This window comes from Xiphophorus couchianus, chromosome 2, assembly GCF_001444195.1.
Source record: "Xiphophorus couchianus chromosome 2, X_couchianus-1.0, whole genome shotgun sequence".
In the NCBI taxonomy this organism is placed as follows: domain Eukaryota; kingdom Metazoa; phylum Chordata; class Actinopteri; order Cyprinodontiformes; family Poeciliidae; genus Xiphophorus; species Xiphophorus couchianus.
This window is the reverse complement of record NC_040229.1, coordinates 20,127,572-20,155,159: the sequence shown is the minus strand read 5'-3', so window position 1 is coordinate 20,155,159 and position 27,588 is coordinate 20,127,572. Positions and strand designations below refer to the sequence as shown.

At 37.3% G+C, this 27,588-nt stretch overlaps 1 protein-coding gene across 1 annotated transcript in view; it reads left to right on the top strand.

Annotated features, from left to right (window-relative positions):
- Nucleotides 1-27,588, top strand: part of b4galnt4a (beta-1,4-N-acetyl-galactosaminyl transferase 4a) — a 138,020-nt gene that overhangs the window by 50,936 nt on the left and 59,496 nt on the right. The gene's annotated exons all lie outside the window — the stretch shown is intronic.

Sequence of the window (27,588 nt, the reverse complement as noted above, 5' to 3'; positions counted from 1 at the left end):
ATCATAGTTTTACTAGAAGCAGTAGAAGCGATGCATTGCAGAAGGTGCTTATTTCAATTTACGGTCTATGCAGAATTCTCTTGGACACTATGAATATGGATAAGAGTGTTTCATTCGGAAGCATTTTGTGCAAGCATTGTACTTTCATTTGATGAGTGCATGTGTCTGTGTGCATGCATGTTAACAAGGCATACCCTTAAGATTTTTGTGTTCAGCTCTATAAAAGCATCTCTCTTCATCTATAATTAATGTGCCCATTTAGAGGCTCTTTGTTCCTGCAGTTCTTGACCTCTTAGTCACTGTGTGCATGCATCTGTGCGTGTTTGCCCAAGTTGTTTTTTTTAAAATCTTTTCTCCACATCATTGCTTCTCATTTGATGCTAAAGATGATGTTTCATTCTGTCTTGAAGCTGCTTCTGTGGAAACTTAATTATGTAATTATATTATATTTTTCAAAGATCAAAGAACTTTAGCTCATGTTTTTATGTCTCATATCTGGAAAAGCATGTAACACTAGACGTAATGATGATGAATACCAGTTAAAGTTAACATTAGGGTTGTAACTCTGAATCAAAGTTCCTATACAGAAATTATAATAAAGTGATTGATCACTTAAGGGATTGTGAATCAATTAAACTGATTAGCTTAATATTAATTACAACCTAATTTTGAAAAATTAGGTTATGAATTAATTTTGAAATTCGACAAACCTAAGAACATTGCACTGTTAGCGCTGATAGTCCCTTGTCACTCTCAGACAACGTTTGAGCAAGCAATGTCAAAGCTTTCATCCCACATTGCAAACGTAGCGCTAATTACAAAGTTTATTGATGCTTTCACTGTCTTTAAGAACGTGGACTGGTGCATTTTTTTTGCCAACTCTGACTTGACTAGACAATAGCTACATCATTTCCTCATGATTAGACCCACATAGCATGGACTTTCAATATACCATACGATGCAAAACAGGAAACAGCAAAAGCAGCTTTACTGACCTTTACTCACTTTGACCACAGTTTGAACTCATAACAGCAAGACCGGAGTCAGTCTGAAGTGAAAGGTCAAATTCTACGTATAGAAAGTACCATCAATTCATGCTTGAAGTGCTGGCTTTCCACATTTGATATCCATGTTTCTGGTCTACTGATCCAAGAAGGTATTGACACGTGAAGAGAAAATGTTCAGCAAACAAGTGGATGGGGATTTATAAAGTTTGTATTGGACTAAAATCTGTAATTTTGGTGCAGATTATATACTTTTACTTGCATCAAATATATATTTGCTGTATGAACTTTACCTTTTCAGTATGCTTTTGTCGCTCTCACCTTCAACATCTCTTTTCTTGTGAAAAATATTCTGAATGTTTTTGAAGATCTTTGACAAATCTCAGATATTTGACAGCAAAGAAGTTATGTATCTTCAGTGTAAATGTACAGTACAGACCAAAAGTTTGGACACACCTTCTCATTGAATTCAATGAGAAAGTGTGTCCAAACTTTTGGTCTGTACTGTATGTCGCAGAAAAAACCAGAAGGGTTTGTACGCTTTATGATGGATTGTAGGGCATGGAGTTTCCTTTCTCTTGTTTACTCCTTTTATTAAACAAATCCATTGTGCTCCGCCAAAAAACGTACGCTAGCTCCCGTTTTTAGAAATCAGTGACAATGAAAGTAAAATGCCTTAAAGAAAAACAAACAGAAAATCCCTCAAGGTGGTTCTCAGTGAAGATAATAGTCCCGGAAAAACTGAAACAACCTCATTGCAGTTGCACAGCATGGGGCAGTCAAGCTCAGACAGCGGGGACACTCCGTACAAATGCCCTCTTGTGCTTGGGAGAAAGATATTGCTGTACCCAGCTCTGTTAAAAATTAATTAAACACACATGGGAAGACCTGCAACACCTCAGTGTGAGAAAGGCTGCAAATTTCAGATAACAGCGTTGGAACGCGCATGCTGCAGTTCTTTCGATTGTTTGTTGTTGGAGGTACAGAAAAAGTTGTGGCTCTATTGAAGAGACACTGATAATGTTTAGCAAGAAGTAAATAAAGATTGGTGAGAGTACATGGAGAAGGCAGACAAAAGGAAGGACATGATTCGGTAGTAGGAACAAGAAAAAATCTAAGTTAATGACAGGTAAGAAGATGAAGGGTTTGTCCTTTTTCCAGAGGACGTAATTGTGCTCCGCTCTGCTTCTGTGAAAAGACGGCAAATGTTTGTTCCTTTCTTTGCCTGCAGATGGCTAAAATTGCAGCTTAAGTAGTTGACAGTGTGTGTCATGCTTGGCAATTACAGAAGCTGCTTTGAGTGTGTGTGTATGTGTGCTGTAGTTGTTTGTGTGTGTACCATCCCCATCAAACTCTCCAGGTGGTTTCCAGTTATTTTCTGACAGGCTGACAGTTTGGCATTTGGGCTATTTAATGCAAGGTGTGTATTTTGTCCTTACGCCATTTGGTGCATACATATTCATATGTTTATGGTGATATGAGAGAGTATGTTTGTGTGTGTGGAGCTGTTGTTAATTATGGATTAGATTTATTCTTTGCTCTGCATTCTGCTCTTCACCTGACAGCTGCGTGTTGCTCAGGTTGCTTCTATAGGTCTAACCCTGATGACAGGGAGAAACAATGGAGACAGAAGAGAAAAGCTGAGGATGAAAAAGGCTTTAGAAAAAAATTCAAGTGGGAAGAAGCACACATAAAAGCAACTCAGAATCAATACGTTTCATTAAAGAAAAAGGAATATTGACATTTAACTTGTGGAAGCATTTTTTTTACTTTTCACTGAATAATGCCAAAAAGAAAATCCAATGATGTTGAATTTTATGATGGCTCTAGATTTTTTAGATATACAGTATATCCATGTAGTCTAAATGTGATTGCAGCTTAAGTCCAATTTGGAGTCTCAAGTTATAAAAGGGTAACAATTTAACTGTCTACTCAAATTTATGTAAAGATAATATATGTACACAAGAAAACAGAATAAATTGCAGATAAGGTTGTGAAGTTTTTGCGTTAACAATAGTTACATTATATTACAAACAAAACCTATTACAGAATACTGACCTAATTAGGCTTAGGACAATTTGTATTGGTATTAGTAATTTTATTGTATTCCGTATTCTGTTTGTTTATCTAAGAGTTTTGATAATTTAAGAATTTCTTTTAAAAATTTTAAATGCAGATTTGCTCCAGTGTGCACTACTGCCACATTACCCAAAATAGTAATAAAGATCATTCAGCAAAAATGAAAATTCACAAGAAAAGAGAAAAAAATCTGAAATAAAATATTACAGGTATTTACTTCCCCTTTAAAATTATTTTATTGAGGATTTACAATCACTTCCATAGCCACACCTGTTCAAAATCAAGCACCTAGGCATGCATACTGCTTCTACAAACATTTAGTAATTGCTCTCAGGAGCTCAGTAAGGCCCCACCCACACAGACAGGACGCAATATGTCCCTAAACGTATTTTCGTCATTTAGGCTGTGCGCCTACCGGGACCAGAAAGACCATTTTGAAGATGGACATTATCTTCAAAATGGATACATTTTGGTCCCAGAGTGGAAACATCTCAAAACAGCGGCTTCATGTTTTAGTGTTTACTTGCAATCTATTTCTTTTTCTGAAAACTGTGTTACCCGCATGTTCCTCACTCTCACAAATTACAAACACAGCAGAGTTCAGTGTTTAGTGTGTTTTGCGTCATTCACTGCCAGTGTTAATGCGACATCAATTGGCCCGGCATGCCTACTAATACAGCATTTTTTGTGGCGCTACATCCTGTCCTGTGGGTGCACATTTTTTCTTAATAGTTATCAAAAATGTACAGAGTCCATGTCCATGTGGACAGGGTCTATTTCCAGCTGGTCGGATACCAGTTGTGTAATAACTCCACTCCTAAAACTTTTGTCCGTAATATCAAAGGGGCAGAAAAAAAAGACACTTTTTCAAATAATGTCACTGACATAACAGGGCGAGAGGGCTAGGATGAGAGTGTGTTTCTCTTGGATAGCATTCCAAGAGAAAGGGCTGCCAATTGTCTTTCACCTGACAGATAATTTTAATCATAGTGGAAATTTTACAACACCCTATAAACTGCAGCTGCCAGGCCTCATTGTTAACCTCCAATTTCTTTCAGGCCTGTAAATTTGGCTGCCTCGCATTGCTGTGGCCTTGCTGATAGTTTATGGGAGGATGCACTAAATGTGTTGATGGCAGCGGGAGACTTCCCCTGGAAATAATGAGGAGCATGGAGCATGAAGTGACTAGTAAATAGACATATGTTTGCTCGTCAAGCACACTAAATGGCAATGCATACGCTGCGGCGTGATGATTGAGAGCTTTCTGTCCTATCAGACTATTAAACTTCCTCACTTAATCTGTAAATGGAGCCACTGATATATTAGTATCACAGCATAATTCACATTCACATTTAGATCTGAGCTGTGACATATCATAAATGTTTCCAGGTAGCCATTACATTTTGCCTTTCAGATGTTTTTAGCAGCTGAAAATGACACTTGATGGCTAGTTAATGGTGACTCAGTGGCTTTAACTCTGACATTGGATCAAGTTTTGTCCTGTAAGCTGATTGGATCTGCAGCTAGTCAGGTGGAAATGGATCTCCTACGATGTAAGTGATACATAGGATTGAGTGTCCTTCGCCTGAATTTCGGTACACTTGTTTTTGGCTTGTTTCCCAAGGGATGTGTCAACTCCTCTTACAAAAAAAGAAAAAAAAAACTAGCAAAGAGACACGTTATTAGCTATTAGAAAGTTATTACATGCCTTCTATAACTGGACAAAGAGAGATGACTATCTGGCTAAAGTAAAGGTTTACATTTTTTAAATCTGCAGGTATGTTTTTGCCAACAGCTTGGCACTTTAAATATAAAGCGACCATACATAATATTTCACATTTAAACATAATGGACATGAAAAAATCCAAAAGCAAAATTCCTTACACATTTAACAATAAATGTGTAAGAAAGCATGTGGCATGCAGTGGAACAACTATTTGTTCAGAAATATTATATGTTTGGCACACAAACATTTCTATCAACAAGAGTACTAAGAGTAACTTCTCAAAATGCATCCTGATATCCTTTATACATAACCTTCTTAATAAAAGGAGATTCAAGGAGTTTCTCTCTTTTTTGAAGGAGACTTGACAAAAGCATGGGAGTGAAGAAAAATCCAAATTGATTTGACTAAAAGCATGATGAAACAAGGTACTCAAGATTCTGCCGATGTGAAGGTGACAATTTTACATTGAAAAATAAATTTCTTGATTATGCTTTTTTACATACTGCTTCAGAATGTCTTTCTGAATCCAGTTGCAGGCAGTAGTGGGCTGGCAGCTATCAATCTTCTGTCCAGATAACAGAATGTAGTGTCATGGGTTCCCTACAAAGCTGAAATTGTGATGCTGTGATGAATATCTGATTTAAGTCCTAATGCAGGAGTGATCCATTTAAAGCAGCTATGCCCTTTCCTTTGATAATGGATGTATTCCCGAAAATTTAGATCACTTGACTTTGAATAAATTCTTTCAGCCCAAAGTAGTTTGTAAGTGGCTACAGCTCGACCCATAGTGAATCCTTGCCTGTTGTTTTATAACCTCGTGGGTGTTGACAGCTCAGTTATAATGGGCTATTTAAGGATTCAGTCCAGAATTATATTTCCTCGGGGTGTTACAGGGCTTTCACTCTTTGTCACCATCACCTCTCAGGCATGTTTTCCAGCTTTATGTTGGTCTTTACAGGCAGCGGAGCAAAGCCACGAGCCACCAAATAAACTCTAAGGCAGGCTTCCAGGGTTCCAGCTGCTGTGTATTGTGCTGTTCACAATGAGATACCAGTAAAGTGGAAGGCTGTTACTTAAGATCAACAGCATGTTGTGCCTGTGCTGTAAGAACACAGGCTGACATGCTTAGCTCAACTGGTTTACCACAGACTGAAACCCTTCATCCCGGATTTGAGTCTCGGCCAATTTCCGAGTTTATGAAGATAGTTAATTTGAAAGATCTATTTTAAGGGTGTGTTTTTTGACTCCTAAAATTTCTCCTAAAAAATTGTCTGTGATTTATTGAAATAAATTAAAATTGAAATTTAGATTAAATTTGTCAAGTTTGCCAAAAATGTCTCTGCATCTATTGTCAGGTTGGTAGCAGGGTCATCTTCCTGTACATGTCATGGCTGAATCCCTTCCTGTATCCTGGCAACTGTGCTAATTTTCTCCCCATCTATTTCTGTTAGATCTCTTTACAAATCCTCCTGCTATTCTGAATTACTACCATCTAGTCTTCCTCTCTTTCTTAATTATGGAAGTTCTAAACACCAGAGTCATGCGATGGTTAGTCTAAATGTGTTAGGTGTTGTGTGAATGAACTTTAAGAGGCAACTTTTTTTTTTTTAGCTGTTTGATTTTCAGAGTATGTTTAGAGGACAGCTTTTTTGGACAAAAATGTGGTGAGAGGCAGCATGATAGAGGTGTGTAATCCAACAATACGTGTGTGTTTGCCAGATGAAACGAGCAATGTCGCGCCTATTTCTGTTTGACAATGGAAAATGTAAATCATGCACACCTCCTTTTTTCTCCTGCTCCATTTATACACAATGGCCTGATTAACAACAGAGAGGAGGGGATGCTGGAAATCACTTGACAGAAATACCGAAGCCTCCTCCAGCTCTCCTCGTTTTTTATGCCAAATCTCCTTTTGCTTAGGAACCTTGGTTGACGTGCGACAGATAAGGAAGCAGAACCTTGAATGGATAAATGGATAGATGGATTGATGAGAGTAAGTGAAATAAAAAATCACAATGTGGACATGTTGTTTCTATGGGTCTCGGGGAGAGTTGGAGGCACTTCTTCTGCGTTCCTGTGGGAACATTTCTTGTTTTCATCACTTCGGCGTTTGCCAGAGTTTGTGCAAGTGCCATATCTCTGAAGAATTGGAGTCGTTTTTGTGTCTTGCTTAATTTTTCAATGTTTTCTTACAGTTTGTCAGCTTTTAAGTATTACTCCATTTTAGTTTAATGAGAATGGCCTCAAAAATTAAGAAGTGTAAAGGGAGTTCACTTACTCACTTCATTCACGATGAGTCACAGAGGTACAGAAAACAAAGAACATTTTGTTTTATTAATATTGCTTACTTATACTCATGGAGTATGTGTTACATTGTCTTGTCTGTCCCTGTAAAACGGCCTGTGGGTTTTGCTTCTAATCGATTCATGTTGCTCTCACACTTATGAGACAGACGCCAAGCATTTGGCGCCAGTTGATTGATTTCTTGGGATATTTGATTGATCCAGCAACACCAGTCATCTTGGTGACCTCTTCACAGCAATGATTTTAAATCCACCATCAGCACTGCTTTGTCATATCCTTTTCTGATAATCAGGGGTTGCATATTTGGGTTATCATTCGTGCGCTAAACCCTCAACCAAATCAGAGCTGAGTTAGGTCTATCCTAAGTCAGATGTTTAAAAATGAAAGTCATTTGAACAATCATAATAGCTTCTTGAATTAAGTGCTGTAAACTCATCTGGCTGATGCAGAAATTGTATGGTATTCACAGCATGATTACGCTTAATGAAGAGCTGAGTAAGCCATACTTTGACTTATCTGCAGTCGTGGCTGATAGGTCAAAATATAGATTAATTTAAATAGGTTCTTGAACATTTTGTGTTAAATATGCCAATATGAAAGTGGATTCTGTAGGGTTCCTACACTCTCTGGTGGAATGTGAAATTAGAAAGTTTGAATATGAAATTGAAAATTAAGTAGAATTTCCCCCCCCCCCCCCCGATTTCAGATCTTTTTACATCATCCTAAACATAATCTAAACTTTAGAAATGTATATATGTATTTTTTTTACGTCACTACCAAATAAATACCTTTCAAATTTTTCAAAAAGTTATTTTTTCCTGCATTTATGGCTCTAGACCAAACTGGACTTACTGTTCTTGAACTATTTTCAGTTCAGCATCGCAATTGGATGTTTTTGGGAATTCTATGACTAAAAGTATAATGGATCATAAACCGTGAGTTTTATATGTAAAATTGCTGTATGTGAAAAATTGTCCAGAGACGATATAACTGATTCCTGCCCAGACTTCATGACCATGCAGGGAGCCACAGTCTCCTCATCAGGCTTGTTTCCAAATGTCCACTCTCTATATCCGCTTCCTCCTGTTTAGAAATGCTGAGCATTTGGGAACAATCCCAACTGACGTTTGCCAAGAAGCGGTCTGTAAAAAGGTCCTCATTTTGTCACACAGCTACAACAATAGAAGGAAAAGCATGTTCACATTTAAACTTCTAGCCAATTTAGGATTATTATCCACTTAACACTGCATATTCTGCACCCTATTTTCCAAGTTAGAGGTTATAAAAGAAGGGTTCTAGTCATTCTTACAAGAAATTCTTGTTTAAATCAGTAAGAAATGGGAATAAAACTATTGAAAAAAGATTTTGCAGCAGACTTTTTTTCAAATACTACAGGTAAAAAGATAATTATCCCTCAGTAGCCCCAGAAGGTAAAAGTCTATATGTTTATGTGACTCTGTAAATCCTCTATTTTACTTTATGTTGAATAAAAAAGTAGCTTATATGCAGCAGTTTGATCTGGGTTACATTAAACTGCTGCATCTCTATTTTTGTCCCTGCAAAAGTTTTATTTTCTAACTATCCTTTAATCTGCATAATCTCTTCGTAAGCTGAAAGGTTTTGAATTTCTCATTATATTGACCTGTCATCATTTTTAAAAGCCTATAAATTAAATCATAAGACTTTAATGTCTTTCTAATTATAACCAGTTAAGTTACAGATCACAAAGCTCAGATTACGCAAAATCTCAGTCTGAGCTTGACCTTTACAAGTTATTGCAAGATATTTAATGATTTCAACCCATTTAAGAGTTTTTTAGGCATGTCACACACTGGATAATATATTGCACCTTTTGTGCTGCAATGATAAGCTACATTGGCATTAAATAAGGACTGTGAAGAAGCTGAGATAAAGAAAAGAAGGTAATTATTCTTCTCGTCTTGGGTTAATGGCCTAAATTGGCCAACCAAGCAGTCTATAAATCTGCCGACTCTGGTGGACAGTTTTGCTCTGTTATTGTCAGGATATCCGCTTCTCCGAATGTCCCTCTGGATTTATTCTGTCATTAAACAACCTACTGCTTGGATTTTTCTCACTAGGGCAAGTAGAGGTTTACAGGTATATTGACAAGCGAGTCGATGCTTCTGGCTGGGAGGCCTGGTTGCAGCCAAAAGGGCTATTTTAAACTTCTGCGAGATGGCACCGGGCAGCAGAAAACCAATTCTCATTGGCTTTTTAAATTTGCTCCAACTCTAAGAGCAACAACACAGTGTTAATTGCAACTACTAAATCAATTGTCTTGCTTCAGTAGGTTCCAACCTTGTCTCCATTTTTCACTTGTTGATACTTAAAAAGCTGATTCATTTTTCAGGTATTGCAGAAGATGAAAAGTTTTGTATCTCAAACTGAACTGTATTCTCTGAAAACTGTATTTCTCTGAGAAATTCTCTGAAATTTTCTGAGAATTCAGGCTTTCTCAGAGAAATTCTGAATTAATCCATTTTAATAACCCTGATTTTTACTCAATTCAGTTGATTTTGACACAAGTACAAAAGATAAAAAAATATCGTGTAAAAGTGCAATATTTCTTTTCAATCATCTCAGAAAGTGAAACACGTATGTCATATAGACTCATCATACATAGACTGATATATTCTAAGCTTTTATTTCTTATAACTTTGATGATGAAAACCCAAAATTCAGTGTCTCAGAAAATTACTGTGGAAAAGGTCATCAGTGAAAACTCATGGTCTCACACACTACTTCGCTAATTAACTCAAAACACCTGCAAATATTTCCTGAGTGTTTAAACGCTCTCACTCTGGGTCGGTAGGCTACACAATCATGGGGAAGACTGCTGACCTGACACATGTCTAGGAGACAGTCATCAACACCCTTTACAAGAAGGGTAAGCGATAAAACATTGTTGCTGAAGAAGCTGGTTGTCCATCGAGTTCTGTAGCCAAGCATATTAACAGAAAACCGAGTGGCAGGAATAAATGTCCTGCCACGCCAAGAACAGTGAGAACCACAGCCTTAAGAGGATTGTTGAGCAAAATTAATTTCTGAAGAGCCACCACACACAGATATGAGCTACATGAACCCCATAGACAGTCAATAGGCTCTTGTCAAGAGGAAGATGAGAGACATCAGACCCAACAAGGCAGATGACCTGAATGCAGCTCTAAAAGCAATCTGGGCTTCCATTACACTTATGCAGTGCCACATGTTGATGTCCTAGTGCATTGATGCCGTAATTCACGCAAGAGGTCTTCGGAGTCACTGAATTTTTGGGTTTCTTTATCTGTAGGCTATAATCATTAAATTGCAAAAAATAATCTTGAAATCTTGAAATATATCACTTTGTGTAATGAATCTCTATTAAATGACTGTTTCACTTTGAGATGACAGGCAAGAAAAATTTTCTGCATTATTCAGATGTTTTTTGTACCATTAACAAATCAGCCAATCATTTGACAGCAATACATTCAAGCGTCTAGATGCGATACAGATTAGTTCAAAAATATTCTGTATTCAGTTACGTAGGAGTTGTAATAAGTGAAAATTTTGCAGTAATAATCTGACAATTACACTGATTAATTTTATGCTACTCTAGGCAAGGTCTCTGTCTGTGCTGATGAAAATTATCTCACCTCAGACTACCAAATAGTGATATGGTAGTGGCCACATAGACTGTTCAAACAGCATTTACAGTTTCAACCAAAGATTTTCAGATGACCTTTTGTTTTGGGATGAACAAACAAAATAAAGTTAATATGCATGACAAAATTAATTAACTATGTCCACAAGCAGTAGCAAATTATTTATGTAAAGATACATTAAATAACCTCACAGACATATTTTATACACAAGAAGACTTTTCCACAAGCTGTCACAATTCAAACTGAGTTGCAGTTTGTTGTTATGCTCTAAAGGCATAACAACAACATAAACCTCAAACTAATATGATTCAACTATTAGCCTTCAGTTTCTTTTTAACAAGTTTAAAGTGAAAATGTGCATCTTATAAATAATGGTTCCCCCAGAAGATGTTTATCCACCTGTATGTAAAAGCTAACACCTAGATCCCGCTACGGAGGAGGGAAATATTTTCTTTTACTTTTTTATTAATGTGGTAAACAATATTTTATGGTGATGTCTTCAATCAATATTTTGTTTGAACATATAATTAACATGTCAACCTTTGTCACTTCACAGTGCAAATATGCACTCTTAAAGAAATGTGTAAACTTATTTATCATGACGATAGATCTAAAGGATAACCTTTTTCTTCTTGAAAACCTGTTAAGTTTTTCCACAGAGACAATACCATTCACACATCAGATGACTTTCACCTGATGATCTCCCCTTTTTCCTATTTCTTTCATGTTTCCACGTAATCCTATTCTCTCCATTGCTTATTTAGGAAAAGTCATTCATATTTTAGATGTATAGAAACACACAGGTGTCACACACACTGTTATCCGACAGTTTTTCCTAACTTCTCTATCTGTTAGTTCTTTTGCCTCCCTGTGTCTTGGTGCCTAAGGCGGTGGTGTGGAAGGCGGCTCACAGAATCAATGATTCATCATAAAATTGCATATATTTGCAAGTAAAGTAACCATAGATAAGCTTAAGAGGGCAATCTGAATGTTGCAGTTGCTATGACAAAAACAAAAATAGGGCACTGAATAAAAAAAGCATAGCTTATAAAAAGTAACAAGCAAAAATGTTAAAGATAAGATTAAACAAGATCAAAGGTTAAAATTGTACCTGCTATCCTTAACACTTACTTTGTCTCTGCAGCACCTCCAAAGACACCATGCTCCTCTTGGCTGCTGCTGTGCTTTTCTGATCTCTCCTTTGCCATAATGTCAATTTACTGTAGATGGACAATCATGTCTTGACAGGTATGCAGATGTTTAATCCATTATCTGTTCATGGATTGCACATTACAAAATCTGTTTGTTCTCGGACATTCCTTAACAAACCGTTCAGGCCTTCCTACAACATCTGTGTTTATATGAGATTAAATTACAAATAAGCCAATTGGCACATTTTTAGTTCAGATTATTACACATTTCAAATTGAAAAACAAAAAGTGACATCTTGTATCGTTTCTTAATTCAGCTTAATAGGCATACCTTACTTAGTGTAGTTGTAACTGGACAGAATATGAAAAAAATCAAGGGGTAAAAATCATGTTTGCTCGTTACTGTGCATATTAAAAACACATATATTGCTACGACGCCAAGAATCTCCAGCTTGAGAAAGAACTTGATTGACACAAAAAAAGATGAAAAAGATTACCTTGATGGGCATGAGATTAAACAGAAAGTTGATGTGACAGACACTCAGAGAGAGATTAAAAGAGCTGACCCAGAGCAATCACTTTGCCCTAGCCAATTATTATTGTTCTCAGAAATGGACAAGTCTGCAATAAATCAATAAAAATTCGAGATGCAATAATTTAATTACCTCTTCAACCAAAAAAATACAAAAAACATCTTGAACACAGGAAATATTAAATGAAATATGAAAAAAACTGTTAAATGTGTGTGTATTTGATACAGTATAGAGATAATTTTTCCAATTACTATGACATGAGGACTGACTGCTCCTTATGGGGCCCATAGGCCAGGCCCCATAAGGAGAGGTGCTGTTTTTGGGTTAGAGGTTAGGTTTTGGTCTAGGATATGAATTGTGTTTAGGTTAGGCATCAGTGTCAGGCTATAGAAATTAATAAAACATTAATTGAAGTCGATGCAAAGTCCCTGTGAAGATAGAAAAACATATTGAGTATGAGTGTGTGTGTGTGTGTGTGCGTGTGTGTGTGTGTGTGGTAAGATGTGTAAGAGCAAAATCCTACAGTGTCTGGGTTTCTCTGCACAGTATAATAAGGGGTTGAATTCTGTTGGCAAAAAGACAAAATCTACATCCATGATCTGACAACATGCTTGCAGGTCGATGAAATTACAACCCACACACCTGGTTCACATTGATGGGAGCTCCAGAGCAACGTGGGCGCGCTGTAACAACAAAAAGAGGCAGATGCAGTGTCTTGGAATGAGCTGTAAATTACCTTCTTGCCTCCCTGCAGGTGTCCATGATTTGGTCAGTTGGTCAGCGTGCTGATGGCTAGATAAATGGATGTAAGGCATAAAGGAGAATGGAGAAAGCACCAAGCAAGCATGACATTTGAGACGTACAAACAAAAGCCTGAAGACAAATGAGCAGCTTGGGACCGTGGGTGTGTATGGTGAGAGAGAAGCAGTGGCGGCCAATGATTAAGATTCATTGCTCTTCTCTTGCTGCTATCCATCTCTACTAAAATGTGCAGACATCACTGAATACCTGTGCCACCAAGTTGGTTATGAGTTTTTTTTTGTGTGGGTGCAAATGTCAAGGAAGATCAATGATGGAAAGCCAAACTGAAGCATAAAAAAAAGAAAACCGGTAATCCAAGAAAACATTTGTGATAATTGCCTGTGTAGCATTTTAGACGTAGGTGGAAAATGCCCAGTTCACACAGTGCACAGTGTCTGTGAAAGCAAATGAATAAGACAGCAACTGGATCATTTGTATAAGGGCTGTCCGTACAAACGCTTGACTTTGGTTGATCCAAATCCCGGCAGCTAAAGGAGACAGTTATTCAGCATGATCTATGCAAAGTCAGATAATAAACCTTTGTAATTTGGATACATTTCTACTTAAACTTTCTAAATAAATGTGGCTTCATTTGCAGGAGCTGACAGAGTGACTTGATGTGAAAGTGCTGTGGGGGCCAAGCAGTGGCACCCGATTACTGTGAAGTGACTGTAGGGCTACCGTGAGATTAAACATGAAACAGTGGGGGCAATTTTAATTACCCTTTTTTCATTTTTGCCATCTTGGTGACAGTGTGGCATAGGGGATATTTGAGGATGAATTCACAGGTATAGAAACCAGAGTCTCTGTTCTCTGCTTGTTTTTGTTTTCATCTGAAACATTGAGACCAGATCAGCAGGTGGACCTAAGATCTCCAAACTTGTGTGCAGCAAAAAAACGGGTTAAGTAGACATTGGTTTTGACGTTGTTTAATAAAAGGTGCGCTTTCTCCATATTGTTCTTGGCTGTTCTTCAGCAGAGGCAAAACAGGCAGGACTAAAGGGAGAGACTGGAACAGGGAAAAGGGTACAAGCATTCCAGGCTTGTGCTCTTAAATGTTCAAATTTATAATGCTGAAAGGTAACTGTTTAAGATAACTGTCCTCCAAATCAACACAAGTCCAAGAGATAATCAAACAATATGTTAAACGGATGTGGTGCAGCCAAAATGGGTCCAGCTTTTCTGAAAGTGAAGCAATCAGTCTGAATATTTCTCTTGCTTGGAGCTGCAGAGCAGAGTTACCGTGGGTTATGCAGACACATTTATACTTTGGTGCATTAAAAAATGGAACACTGTGTGACTCCTTTATTTGTCAGCATTTTCTGTTTCATCGTCCCCACTGGCAAATTGAAATTACTCGAATAAAGTAGTGGCAAAACATCTCCAAATTTTCTTAATCTTTGCCTATGAAAATACTCCATTGTTTTAATCTTTTCTTTAGTGAGACTGAAAAGTGTTCCAGGCATTTGCATTACTAGTAGCTGTGAGTTAATACTTATTTACATAGATATGTTTAATTCAGGCTGCCACACAGTCCAACAGTCACTTGAACTTATTCTTTCTTGTAATTTTAATAATAAATTGTTTTTCATTATGTTTAAAGTAACTGAAGAATATTAGAAAACCAGTTAGCTATGACTGATACAAACAAGTTATGAACCCTTCAAAAAGTTATAGACCTTGCAAACAAAATACAGACAAATGTGGGATGACTGAAGTTGTTGTATTTGTACTCTATGTAGATTGCACCAATTTATTGAGACGTTTGATGTCCAGTGTTGTGATCTAGTTACCGTGCAAGCTCAGTTTTTTTTTTGCTTGCCTGTTTTTTAGGACATTTGTACACAAACTCTTAGCTATTATTAGTTGTATTGGTCATATATGTATTTGTGATGACAAAACACCCTTGATTAAAGTAGCTGGGTTAGATTTATTCGTCATACCCAGTTAGCTTTACACAGGTGTGAATGATGGATTGTTGTAGAGAAAAGAAATATCTCCGTTTATCAAAAGCAATGTATTAAGATAAAGGTACCTTATGGTCTCCAGGATCTTGAAGAATTTACAAACATTGATGAATTGCAACAAATTTGGAAATTTCAATGTGATACCATGCCTCACTCAACTAATAGCTTTTACTTTCTGCTTCAGTGGCCATCCTGCCATGGGTAGCTATGAGATGTGAACTAGAATGTTTTCGCCCAATCTCTGGAATCTACCTTCATACTTGGAGCTTTTTTGATCTGCAGCTTCAGTTTTAGACTTCTTGAGAAACCTTTAGCTGGTCTCAAAGATATTAAGTACATAACCACACACACAACCTTTTTTGCACATCTTCATGTTTCTTTAATTCCAAAGAGAACACTATGCTCAGTTGTGAGCAGTGCAACTAAGTCAATTTTCCATTGAGATCTTGAAGTGACTGTGCTGTTTTCCTTTTGATGCAGTTTTATTCTGGTTTAGGTGCCCATGAAACATCTATGTTTTCCCCCAAACGTTTATAAGAACACAGCAATTTCCACGTCACATAGTTACCTTTTTACTGTTTGATATATGTCAAAATCTGTTTCATTAGTTATGGGGTAAGATGTTCATGAATACCTATTAATTTTTAATTGTTCCTGAGGTTATGAAGGGTATCATCCAGATCAGCGATTACTCGTCTGTCTTTAATCTTCTCATGGCTTCTATTTTTCATAGTTCATTAAAGCATTATGATGTGCTACATTTTAACTAGCTGGCTGTCCTGGATTGACCTCTATGTTTAGTATGGATGGAGACTTACCACTTGTTACATCCTGGGTTTTAGGTCAGGAGAATGGCTCAGTGTGAAGTGGGATTAGAGAGTATTTTAGTATCTTTATTCTTTGATGTCCTGCTAGCACGAGGCTAAAAAAATTCTTGAATTCTCAGCATGCACAGACATAGGGAGAGGAAGCAAAGGAAATGGGAATGTGAGCATGAGTTTAGTCAATATATTTTTTGATTCTAGGCTCTATAGGAAGTTGCCCTGTTTAACGGCTGTCAGAGCAGCTCTATGCCTATTGCCCCTTGGTCCTTGTAATAAAAGCACGTCACTATGGACCTTACCTTGTCATGGGGAGGCATTGTAGAATTTATGGACATGCAGTCAGTATATAGCTCCAGATAATGTACACGTGCAAAAGAAAATGGCTAATTAGATCAAAATGATTTATCGTCATGACTTGTAGAGATTAAAAACAGATTTAATTATTTCACTTATATTTACACACATTGATTTTCCTAATTATATTTATAGCTTTCTGAATTCCATGTTTTATTAATGTTTTTTCTACCTCATACGTATCTACTCGTATTGCCTACATAGATAATCTGTTAGGTTTTATTTCAATGCCAATACCGACATGGACGATCGCTCTCAGAAGAAAGTTTTAAAAGCTTTATTACAGAACAATGACAATGAATGTAATAATGGCTGGAATCTGGGTTCCTGGCAGTATTGAATGGTGCTGGGGAAGAAGGAGGGATGTGGACGGAAATATTGGTGGTGAAGGTTTGTAGGTAGAAATAAGGAGTCTTACTGAGTAGAGCAGACGGTGATCGCCGGGGGGAAGCGAGAAGGAGTTTGGAGATGAGGCCTGGTGGAGAAGACACACGAATCTCACACAGCGCAGACTGAAAACCGTTGGAAGATTAAAATTCTGTACTTAGCTCGCTATAAAGGATCCGAACCAGCTCGAAGTCCAAGAAGAAAGAGAATTTAGAAGAATTCTTGTTTTCCAGGAAGTTACACAAAGTCTGCCCAACAAGTACTGCACACCCATGACACTAAAACACCAAATATCTTTATTTTCAAATCAGTCCATGACATAAAAGAAAGCAGGATAATGGATTAGCAGAATTACTGAGTACAAATCATTCTAAGAACTGAAACCCAGAAGACAACGTTAACTTGGGTTCAATAGATCCTACTTTTTGTCTGCCTTGTTTGTTTTTATGCATTTTGTTATGTTGTTTAGAGCAGTACAAAAGTATTAAATAATATTAATTGAATAGTTCTTTGTTGACACGTCTGCAGCAGTAAAATCAAATGATCACAATGATGCGTTCTTCCTTTGGCTTTCCTTTTCCTGTGTTTTATTCTTTTTAAACAAATGAACACATTTACTCACTCTAATAAATTTCTTTCAAAATTTTGTCTTCAGGTTTTTTGAGATGCAAATGCAACAAAGACATAATTACTTTTTTGCTGCCTTTTACTATAATTTAGTTGAGGCTTTCATTGCAAATATAGAATTTAGACCATAAATGTCACTCTTTTCTATTCACCTGCAAGCTAAAGATATTCATAACTTAGCAGCTGAATTCCTTTATGGATTTTTCTATAAAGGTGCCCACTTTTATACTGTGCTGCTCAGACAATTGATGTATTAGCACTCCTTATACTTTTCACCAATAGTCAGAAGAAGTTTGTCTCATATTCACCTGAAATACGAGTCCATGTTTTCTATTTTGTCAACGTTTTCCATGAATCTACCCAATGTATTAAACCACTATTGCTTGCTGCATTATTTTGTGTGAAATCCCATCTTTTCAAAGCCTGTGGAAGTACTCTTACTAAAAATATAAGGAACAGTTTTTCAGTTTGAGGAAAAGTGCTTATTTTCAACAAATGCACTGTGAGCGTTGATATGTCCTTTGTGTCTGAAGGTGTCTAAGTCTGTGTCCATGCCTGGCTGACACTGCCTTGTTTTCTCTGCAGCTGTCTCTGTGGATGATTAGGTCAGACTGAGCACCACCAGGTCAGGGATGATTGGCACTTCACTGTTTGCCTCTTCCATTTGCCAGCTGCCCCATGTCACACCTAATCAGATGTAATCAGCCTAGGTGGAAAAGTCAGGCCTATTCTGAATTCATTTCTTCACCAAACTTTTCACATTACAACCTATGTGATGTGACATGGCCTATGTGTATAGAAACCAGCACATAAATTAAGAAGCTACATCTGTTCAGTTCCAAATATTTCTTTCTTTTACACTTTGACATTGATGTTTCAGTGACAAGTAAAATGTCACTGAACACCTAGCATTTGTAAGCACGTAATTATTTAATGCACCTGCATGGAAGAAACCAGAGACATGTTTTTAAAACAGAAGTTTAAAACAGATTTAAAGGGGCAGTACTACATAAAATCAACTTTTTTTTAGCTTTACATCATGTTATAATATTATTTCCTCCTCAAGAACATAGTTGGAGTGTTGCCATGATTCTTTCCTGCTTGTTTGAGAAATCCTTTAATCTCCCATGGCAACCATTTAGCTGTGCAAACGCCTGGGTGGACCTAGCCCCACCTTCGAGACACAGCTCCTCATTGGAGCTGCAGTTTCAAAGCTTCCACACTTCTGCCTCACAGAGCTCTCCTCACCCTTGATCCCCCACTCTGCTCCTTCAGACTAGTCGGCAGCAATTAGCAAGCACTGGAGGAATTGTGCATCTGCTGAGATCATATGAGCAATGATTTGATGACTTTGTGAAGGTGGAGTTTTAGAAAGAGCAGTAGTTTTTAAAGAGACAGAACCCCAATTAAAAGGTGCAAATAAGTCCTCAACAGCTGGTGTCCTTTTGTGGATTTTGCCCTGTATGTTGTAGATTTTGCCATGAACCAAATGTATATAGCATTAGTAGGCCTCTACAGAACCACACAGGCAGAAAAGGTCATGCAGACATTTGAATTAGATTTTTTGGAACAAGGACACAACTAAGATCTGCAGCAGATCCACCCTCGATGACTGGAGCTGTTCCAAAACCTCCAGTGTCTTAGTTTGTTAAGGCACTAGACAATGTTTAGCCTCTTTTTTAGGGAAATGTAATTTAAAAAAAATATGACCTTTGATAATATTAACAGAAATGAGAGTGAAGATCCATGCTGTCCTATTTTCTTCAGTACTAGAAAACAGCACTCACACATGCACAAACATATTCATCACTACTGCTTTTTAGACCAGCAGTCTATAAATGTCCCTTTTAGATAAAAAAAATACCTCAGGAAAAGTTGCAGGCAGTTTTTCTTCTCCCCATCTGTCCATCTCTTTCTTTGCCTCTCCTCCCTTTTCTCCTTTGTCCCTTATTGTCTCTCTGCTATAGTCATTTCTGCACCATTAATCTTCCAACCAATGAATTGAAGCTCCTGACTCTATCACTCCTATTATCGACTGCAGCCGTCTCTTATTTATGTTCCATTTTGTTCCCTCTTCCTCACTCAGCCTTTTCCCTGTTATTTTATTGACCAGCATGTTATTTCTTACATGAATAATGCAAACGGGGGAACAAAAATAGTTCCACCCCCTTCTTTCTCCCTCCTGAGATTTGTTCTGTGGTAACTCAACTGAATGCATTGGTGCTGCTTTCTATTTAGTAGGCCCGATTATCTAGTTAAAGGGAATAAGAATTTGGTTGTGCTTACTGAAATAGGACAGAGCAGCTGATAGTGAGATCAGGGTGCCAGTTCATTCAACCTCTCGGTGTTCGTGTTCAGGATCTCAAAGGTGGTTCCCAGGACAATCCGTTTCATTAGCTAACACCCAGAGCAGCCGCTCCAACATATGGCAGCAGTCTGTAGGCAAAAATTACATTTCAGTTTCCTGCAGTGTTTGCTGATGTGTCATTGCTAGACTTGCTGTAATTACAGTGGCTAGGTTTTGTCCCACAATTTTATGTAAAAACAAAGGACTAAATGCAAATTTTACCCAATTGTTGAGGGTTAATTTTTGCAAATGCATCTTTCTCTCTGTTCAAAGGGATACTTTGACTATTTTCAGACAAAATGTGGTTGAGAAGTTATCAGGTGTCAGCATATGAATTGTTTTTTATCAGAGTAAAGGTGTGCCATACATGAGCAAACCAAATCTGTTCAGTGGATAATTAGAATGACAAAATGACTATTGGAGATGCATGTCATTGTCGTTACTGTTCTGAGCAACTATTTTGTGATTGTTTTTTACACAGGTGTACATATAAGGTCCTCCTTAGCAGTTCTTCTGAATGAGACAAAGAACTCGAGAGTAAAAAAAAAAGACACGTGTGAGCCAAAGCTGACTTAGCAGTTTCTTGCTGATGACAAAAAATTGTAAAGCAAAGTGTAAATTTGCCAAGAAAAATCTATGAATTTCAATTTCAGGACATAACAAATATAAGTGGCTATTCTTTTCGGTGAGTCTTTGAAAGGGACAGATCTACAAGATCCAGCTCCCTTCAAATAAGCCTGAATCCCATCTCACCACCAGAGTGTCGAGCTAATTGTTTATCATTTTTTCCATTTGCTAGCCTGAAAATGGCTGTAGCTAATATAGAATAGACCAAATAAAACCTACAAGCACATGCGACTGATGCAGATTTTATTTAATCTTTTTGGGTGACATTTTTACAGACACATAAAATCTTTAAAAAACATTAGCTACAACACAAATAATTACTTGTTCATTAGCCAGGTATCTGCATTCATCCTAATTTTGTGGTGAGTAGATCTACAAAAATTCAGCAACTTCTACTCAGAAGGTTTGGACACCACTCCTTCAGATGGTTCAGAGTTCCAGGTCACCTTTCATGCCCTCTTGTCTTAATCTGATTCCTAATGTCTCCTGTGAGATTTAGGTCTAAAATCTCAGGTGGCAATCAGAGCAGAGGGATTTAGTGTCAGTCCCATGTTTTGGTTCATTACCCTCTAAAATGACTTAACGGCAACCCGTTTTCCAGGAGTATTTTGCTTGCAGACCAAACTAATGGTTGATTGAAAGAACTTAATATATGAACCTTTTTTTCTTCAGGTTTTATTAGCTCTAGTGACCTTTATTTGATAGTGAATTGACAGGAAAGTGGGTAATGAGAGAAGGGGAAGACATGCGGCAAAGGTCGCCAGGCTGGTAATCGAACCTGTGACAGCCATGTCGAGGACTAAGGCCTCCATATGTGGGTTGTGCTTAACCCCTGCGCCACCACAGCACACTAATATATGAACCCTTTAACAACAAAAAGCTATTTATGATTAACTCATCTCAAAAATGGGAAATATGCTATTCCTTAATGATTTTGCATCCACTGATGTTCTTGAACAGCAGTAACCAGCACCAGTTTGAGCTACTTTAATATTCCTCACGAGACTAATGATTGGAGTATGGTAAAGATGAGATTAAAAGTCGCTGAACATAGTGTTGTTTAGAATATTTTTAGGTATTTAAGGCTGAATGTATTCACACCGTAATACAGAATAACCCCTGAATAGACTAAATTTGATCGCAAGATGAATATTCTGATTAGCTAATTATTTCCTTTTTTCAAAATGAATGCAATGCACAGAATTCAGACAAAAACAATTTTTTAAATCAAGCAAATTTTTAAAACCTTCATATTACAGAAAATCACAAATGTATATTTAAGAAAAACAGAAATATAGATATACATTTAAAAATGTACATCTATATTTACTTCAAACTTGAAAGTGGATGCATACCACATTTATATCATTGCATTGTTTGTTAGTTTAATTATTTTCTCTTGTGCATATGCTGCAAATTCGACTTGAAAATTACTTATTAGATAAAACTAAACACATGAATTTAAGATCATCTTTATGATTGTCAACATATTTGTTACTGTTGGTGTCTCTGTTACATTTGCCGTTTGAACTATTTTCAAATTTTTTGCCAGATGTTTTAATCTGAGTTTGTGTTTCACCTAGATCTGTTTCCATTCATTCAACACGACCAACACAATATATACTTTATAGAGGATTAAACTGACTTTTTTCATTAACAATTTCATTAGTTGATTAGAAATTCAAGCAAATTTGAATGTACTAATTAGAAACAAAAACAAAAAAACTTTAACCCCAGAAAATGAACTTTTTGAATTAATCGTTTGAGTATTAACACCAAAAATAAATGTGCTTGTTTTGTTTTTGTATAAAAAGGTGGTCAAGACCAGTTCTACACATTTTGCTCTATGTAAAAATGGTGCATTTAACACTTAGAATGATGAAATCTGTTTTTTTGCAACATTAGAGAAGATGATGCAACACTCCAGTGAACATTATCATGGTTAAACCTTTAAGATGTTTCCTGCATAAAATTGAAGCTGCTTTGCATGAAAAGTCTCCCAGGACAGCTGATTTCACCACAAAATCTTTAAGAAATCTTCGGAACTGGTGTCACGTTTTGTATGTCTGCCGTCACAAAGAAGGTCTTCATCTTGCAGGGGGAGCATGTTTGAAAAACTCCTTTGCTGTCTACATAAAACACAAGTGCAAAGTCAGACTATCCCTGCTAGCAAACAGGCAAAAGACCTGAGGCATGTTCTTATTTCCTGAGCTCATTTGTTGCACATCATTTCATTTTACGCAAGCATTTCTTTATAATTTCCAATTTTTTTGCAGTTTTTTTTATTACAACCCAACAAATAGAATTGCTTTCAGTCAAGTATACATATTTTAATCTCTTGATTTCAAACATTTTAAAAATTATACCATCATGTCGGGTGTCCTGAATAAACGTAAGACCGCTACTTTGAAATTACTTTTTCTTATTATTTTATTATTCTTTGAGGCTACAGTTTGCCTAGTGTTAATTAAAGAACATACCATTCTTCTTACAATGTTAGTCTAAAGGCATGCACATATAAAAAGAACTCTAACTTTTGATTTAAATATTTGTTTGTCCACTGTCATTCAGAGAAATGGTACATTTCTTTTTTTGGTACCCCTTTTGTGGGCTCTAGTGTCCCTTATATGAAAGTAGGCTGACAGGAAAGGGGGAAGGAGAGGGAAGAAGACATGCGGCAAATATTGTCGCAATGGCCGCGTCGAGGACTCAAGGCCTCCAAACATGGGTTGCGCTATCCCCTACGCCACCACGGCACGCCCAGAAATGGTACATTTCAATGTTTAACAACATATCTTGAAAACTAGAAGTTTATCTTTGTAGGTGATTTCTCATCCCACCTGGTGGGCTGCAGGGCTGGTAACACTTCAGAAAGCTTTGTGGTCTCTGACTTGAGGCAGACTATGTTGTGTGTGACTGAGAAGTTGTAAAGAGACTGACTCTCCAGTCATTTTAGCCAGCAGAATTTCTTGAACATTTTTTGTGTTGCTATAAAATGTCACTGTCACTCTTTATGTTTTACATTACTGCACCACTGGGCATATTTCTGGTCTTTTAAATTTGTCACTGCTCATTTGTCTTGTGCTATATATCTTCTGTACTTACTTTTGTGCTCATTTTCTCCTTCACTTTCCATCTTATCTCATTATCTCACCCGTCTCCCCATGTGGCTGAGTTGCTATATAGGTAGATTGTAAATTGTTCTCTAAAACTGTATTATAGCCTGTTCTACAGTATCACATAGACTGAAGATGTTTAATGTGGTGTTAATGTACTGCTAAATTTAGTATTAAAATTGTCTGATGCAAATTATGACCTGTATGTTTAAGTGTCGCAGTGTGAACATAATACGAGGGTGTAAATGGCTTGGTAAGGATGAGATTTATTGTAAAGGACTAGGTAAAACATTTTACATTAAATGAATATTTTGGAACAAACTTCCAGAAAACTGTAAAACAGCTGAAACACTGACTTCTTTTAAATCTCGACTAAAAACCCACCTGTTTAGAATTGTATTTGAAATGTAATCAATTACAAATTTAGCTTAATTTGACTTAATGCTGTGTTTTGATTGTTGATTCTATGTTGCATTGTGTTTCTGTGTTTGTAATGATGTAAAGCACGTTGAAATGTCTTGCTGCTGAAATGTGCTATACAAATAAAATTTGATTGATTGATTAATTGAATATTATGCATTTTTTGTTTTTTTAATCTAATATTTATATGTGGACTGCTTTTTTGCTAAAAAAAAAACTCAAGGGTACTGAGTGTCTTTCCTAAAGTCGACATGTCTTGACATAAGTTTAAAGAATTAAGTACAAATTCTGATAAAGTTAAGATGGCCAATATAGAGTTATTTTCTGCCTTGTAAAACAACCCAAACCTCTTCTACAGTATCACATATTCTTTTCTTTATTATTTAGTCTTTGTTGAATTTGCATCAGACTCAGAACTGTTTAAATGTTTTCCAAAATAAGTCTTTAATCACACTTCTCACTTCCAAACGAGCAAATTGCAGGTGTTGAATTCTGATGTAGAAACTGAAGTATCAGGTCAAAACATCAGCTAGTCCATTCACCTTGTGCACTGTGTAACCTACTGTTTGGGAAAGGTTCCATTACATTTACAGCAACAAAATAAAAGTTGAATAAGTCAGCTGAAAGGACAGCGTCTTATTCTCACCTGCCCCCTTTTGGCTGTGTTTCACACTAAGCTTAGTGAAGAAAGCGCATATTAATTAAACACTGCCTTCTTTCTTACCCTTTTTTCTCTCTCTGACACTCCCTGCTTGTAAAGTTGGCTGTGTATGCTTAATAGAACAGATTAATTAGGCTCATTGGTATTCTTAGACGCAACTTCTAGTTGTTTCTTGGGGCAAGGATCAGCAGTGTCATAAATTTGAACTGTAAACAAGAGGAGTGTGGAAAGTAACTAATGAGCAGCCAGCTCCTGCTACAGTGAGGTGTTTGGCTGCTTGGATTGATGGATTCCTGTGACACGATGTCACGTAATGGACAGAAGATCCATCGCTCAGTTCTTTACAGCTGAACAACGCTCCCTGTGAGTGCTCACATCTGAAACAGCTTATTTTAGTTAATTGTTCCAGTCCTTCACTTTTATGGCTACGATGCCCTGCTCACTTAACAAATAAATGTTTACTGTGCAGCAACTAATTTGTCATTCTACTTGAGTAAAAGTCAAAAAGGTAAATGGGACTGTAAACACGTGATAAATAAGCAGTCTTATCAGTATGACTGATATTCCCTCTTTGCCTCGGTGCAGGGTTCCATTTATTATTCAGTCTGACAGGCCCCAGTTAGCATCAACTTTCATTATCAGTGAAACATGATTGCAAAGTTCTAGGCCTCGTGCCAGATAAATTAAGATTTTCTTTTGAAGAAGAGGAGATTGTAACTCCAAAGTAATGACTCCTTTAAAAAAAATAAGGCCTAATCTATTTGGAGTGTGGAGTGTGCAATGTCAACATGTAGTCGAAGTTTTAAGTCAATGCACATTACACCGGAGAAAGAGATGCAGCTGATAAGGGATGAAGTGCAACCTTGGGTCAATAAGCGAACTGTACCTTTAGAATTGCATCGATAAGCAGACTGGAGTTGGATCAGGCTGAGGCAGCATTTCGAAGCCGTTGGCCCTAATAAACGAGTGGTTGTTCTCTCTGGGTAACCTATTATTTCTAAAAGATTTTCTCCCTAAGCTGAAGTCGGTTTGCATAGACTGAGAAATCTATGTGGATAATGTGTAGCCATCATTCAAACTGTCACGAACGTGTTCTGATTGTTAAAGTTGAAAACCGGGCTCTGCAACCCGAAGGTTTGCAGCTTCCAGTTTGCTCAGTGACAGAAAGCATTGCAGCACCAAAGCTTGTTAATTTTATGACAGTGAAATCCCACTTGTGTAATATTTTCCAATATACTGAGTAATGAACACAGTTTGGCTCATAATTACAACTCCTTTTAGTGAAAAAAAAATGTATATATATACCCTGGCTTGAAATTAGAAATGCAATTTTTATTTTTTGCAAATATTATTACAGAATATAAGGTGAGGTAGTTGTAGTTCCTAATGTCAGTGTCAGCATATGCAGTAATGCTGTGGCAGAGCTTGGCTACAGCAGTGGTTGCCTATTTTTGACATGTGAGCCATGGGCATCAGAGTAGATTGATCATCAGATAATTTGAAGGAGTGACAATAACAAACTGAGTAAGACAAGTTTTGCACCTGCTGTACAATCTTTTCAAGCAAATGAAATAAAAAATGAAATATGGCATGACCAAGTCCTTTACTCTGGATGGAATAGGGATCATTCTGCCATGAGGCTTACCTCAATACTGACGGTGTTTGTTTCCGCATAGCAAGGTTTCTCCACCACCAAAACTGGTCGTAGTTGTGCAGAAACCTTTGACATTTATTAGGGAATTCGCCAAATTGCAAAAAGAGAAAACCCATTATGGTAGCATTGTGGTAGTATGATTAGGAAAGATGAAACAAAAATGTGGCAAGAGGTAAGAGTGTAGAAGCACCAGCCTTAAAACTGGAGCTAAGTTTTCCTGTTTCTCCCTCATCCAGCAACATTTTAATGGTCAAATAAAATAATATAAATAATGGAAACCATGAAGCAACCTAAAAAGAAATTATATTTAAAGTTGGGAATTAAATCTCCTATTTTACTCAAAAAGATAGACTAGAGCTTAGACTTTTTGTAGGTGACTGGCCAATTTGTTCAAGATGATGCAGAGAGAACTGATATATAAGGATGTGAAAATGCAAAAATATTTAATGCAACATCATGTCAGTTTTTCTGCAAATGTGTCAAAAAATAGAATTTTGCTGCAGGCATCGAGAGGCAGTCTCCCGCTGTTCAAACGCCTTGTGATTCATCTCATCTTTGTTTTTTTACTGACCACTAAGTCCTGTTTTCTTCCGTCTTTATTCTTTGCCTCTCTTGATGTCATACGAAACACCCACTGATGCAATATAAAGTTTTAGCCTTTATTGAGTGGGGGTGTGTGCGGGCGTGTGTGTGTGTGTGTGTGTGTGTGTTTGTGGTGAAGCTAGACTGTTTGTGTGCCTTTTGGTGCTCACAAACATCAGGTGCTTTGCGCTCCTCTGGTGGCAGACAGGAAGGGAGCCTCTTGTCACATTTTTTCATCATTACCTCCGTTGCCCTCCTTCATCTTTCTCCCTTGGAAGTTAAAAAAGTAATCAAAGGCTCGGAATCCGACAGCTCCTTTGCTTCCTCTCTGTCAAAATTTCCTTTTCCTCTCCTGAATTTATTGCAAACACTGGCACCTTCTGTACAAAAGCCCCTGTTTTTCAGGGGTGCTAAAAAGCTCAGTTGCTGGTCTCGGTGGAGGTGTTCTCTTGCTTCTGTTGACGTCTCTGCTAAATGGAGGATGCTCTGCCACTCACTTAACAGCTCTGTGACTTTGTTCCTTCCTCTGCGAGCCAGGCAGGCTTTTATCTTCTTGCAGCTGCCTAAGAACTTGCCCTCCTCCACACTTCGACTCGCCTGTCGCATCAACCCGGCATTAACACAGACATGCTGCTTAGCAGACCACAGAGAAGGGAGCCCAGCAGCTCCCTGGCTGGAGAGTCGGACCAAATCCCGGATCAGGAGGAGAGTGCAGGCTTCTTGGAGAGCGGGTCTTGGCTGGATGGGTGAAGAATGTTGGAC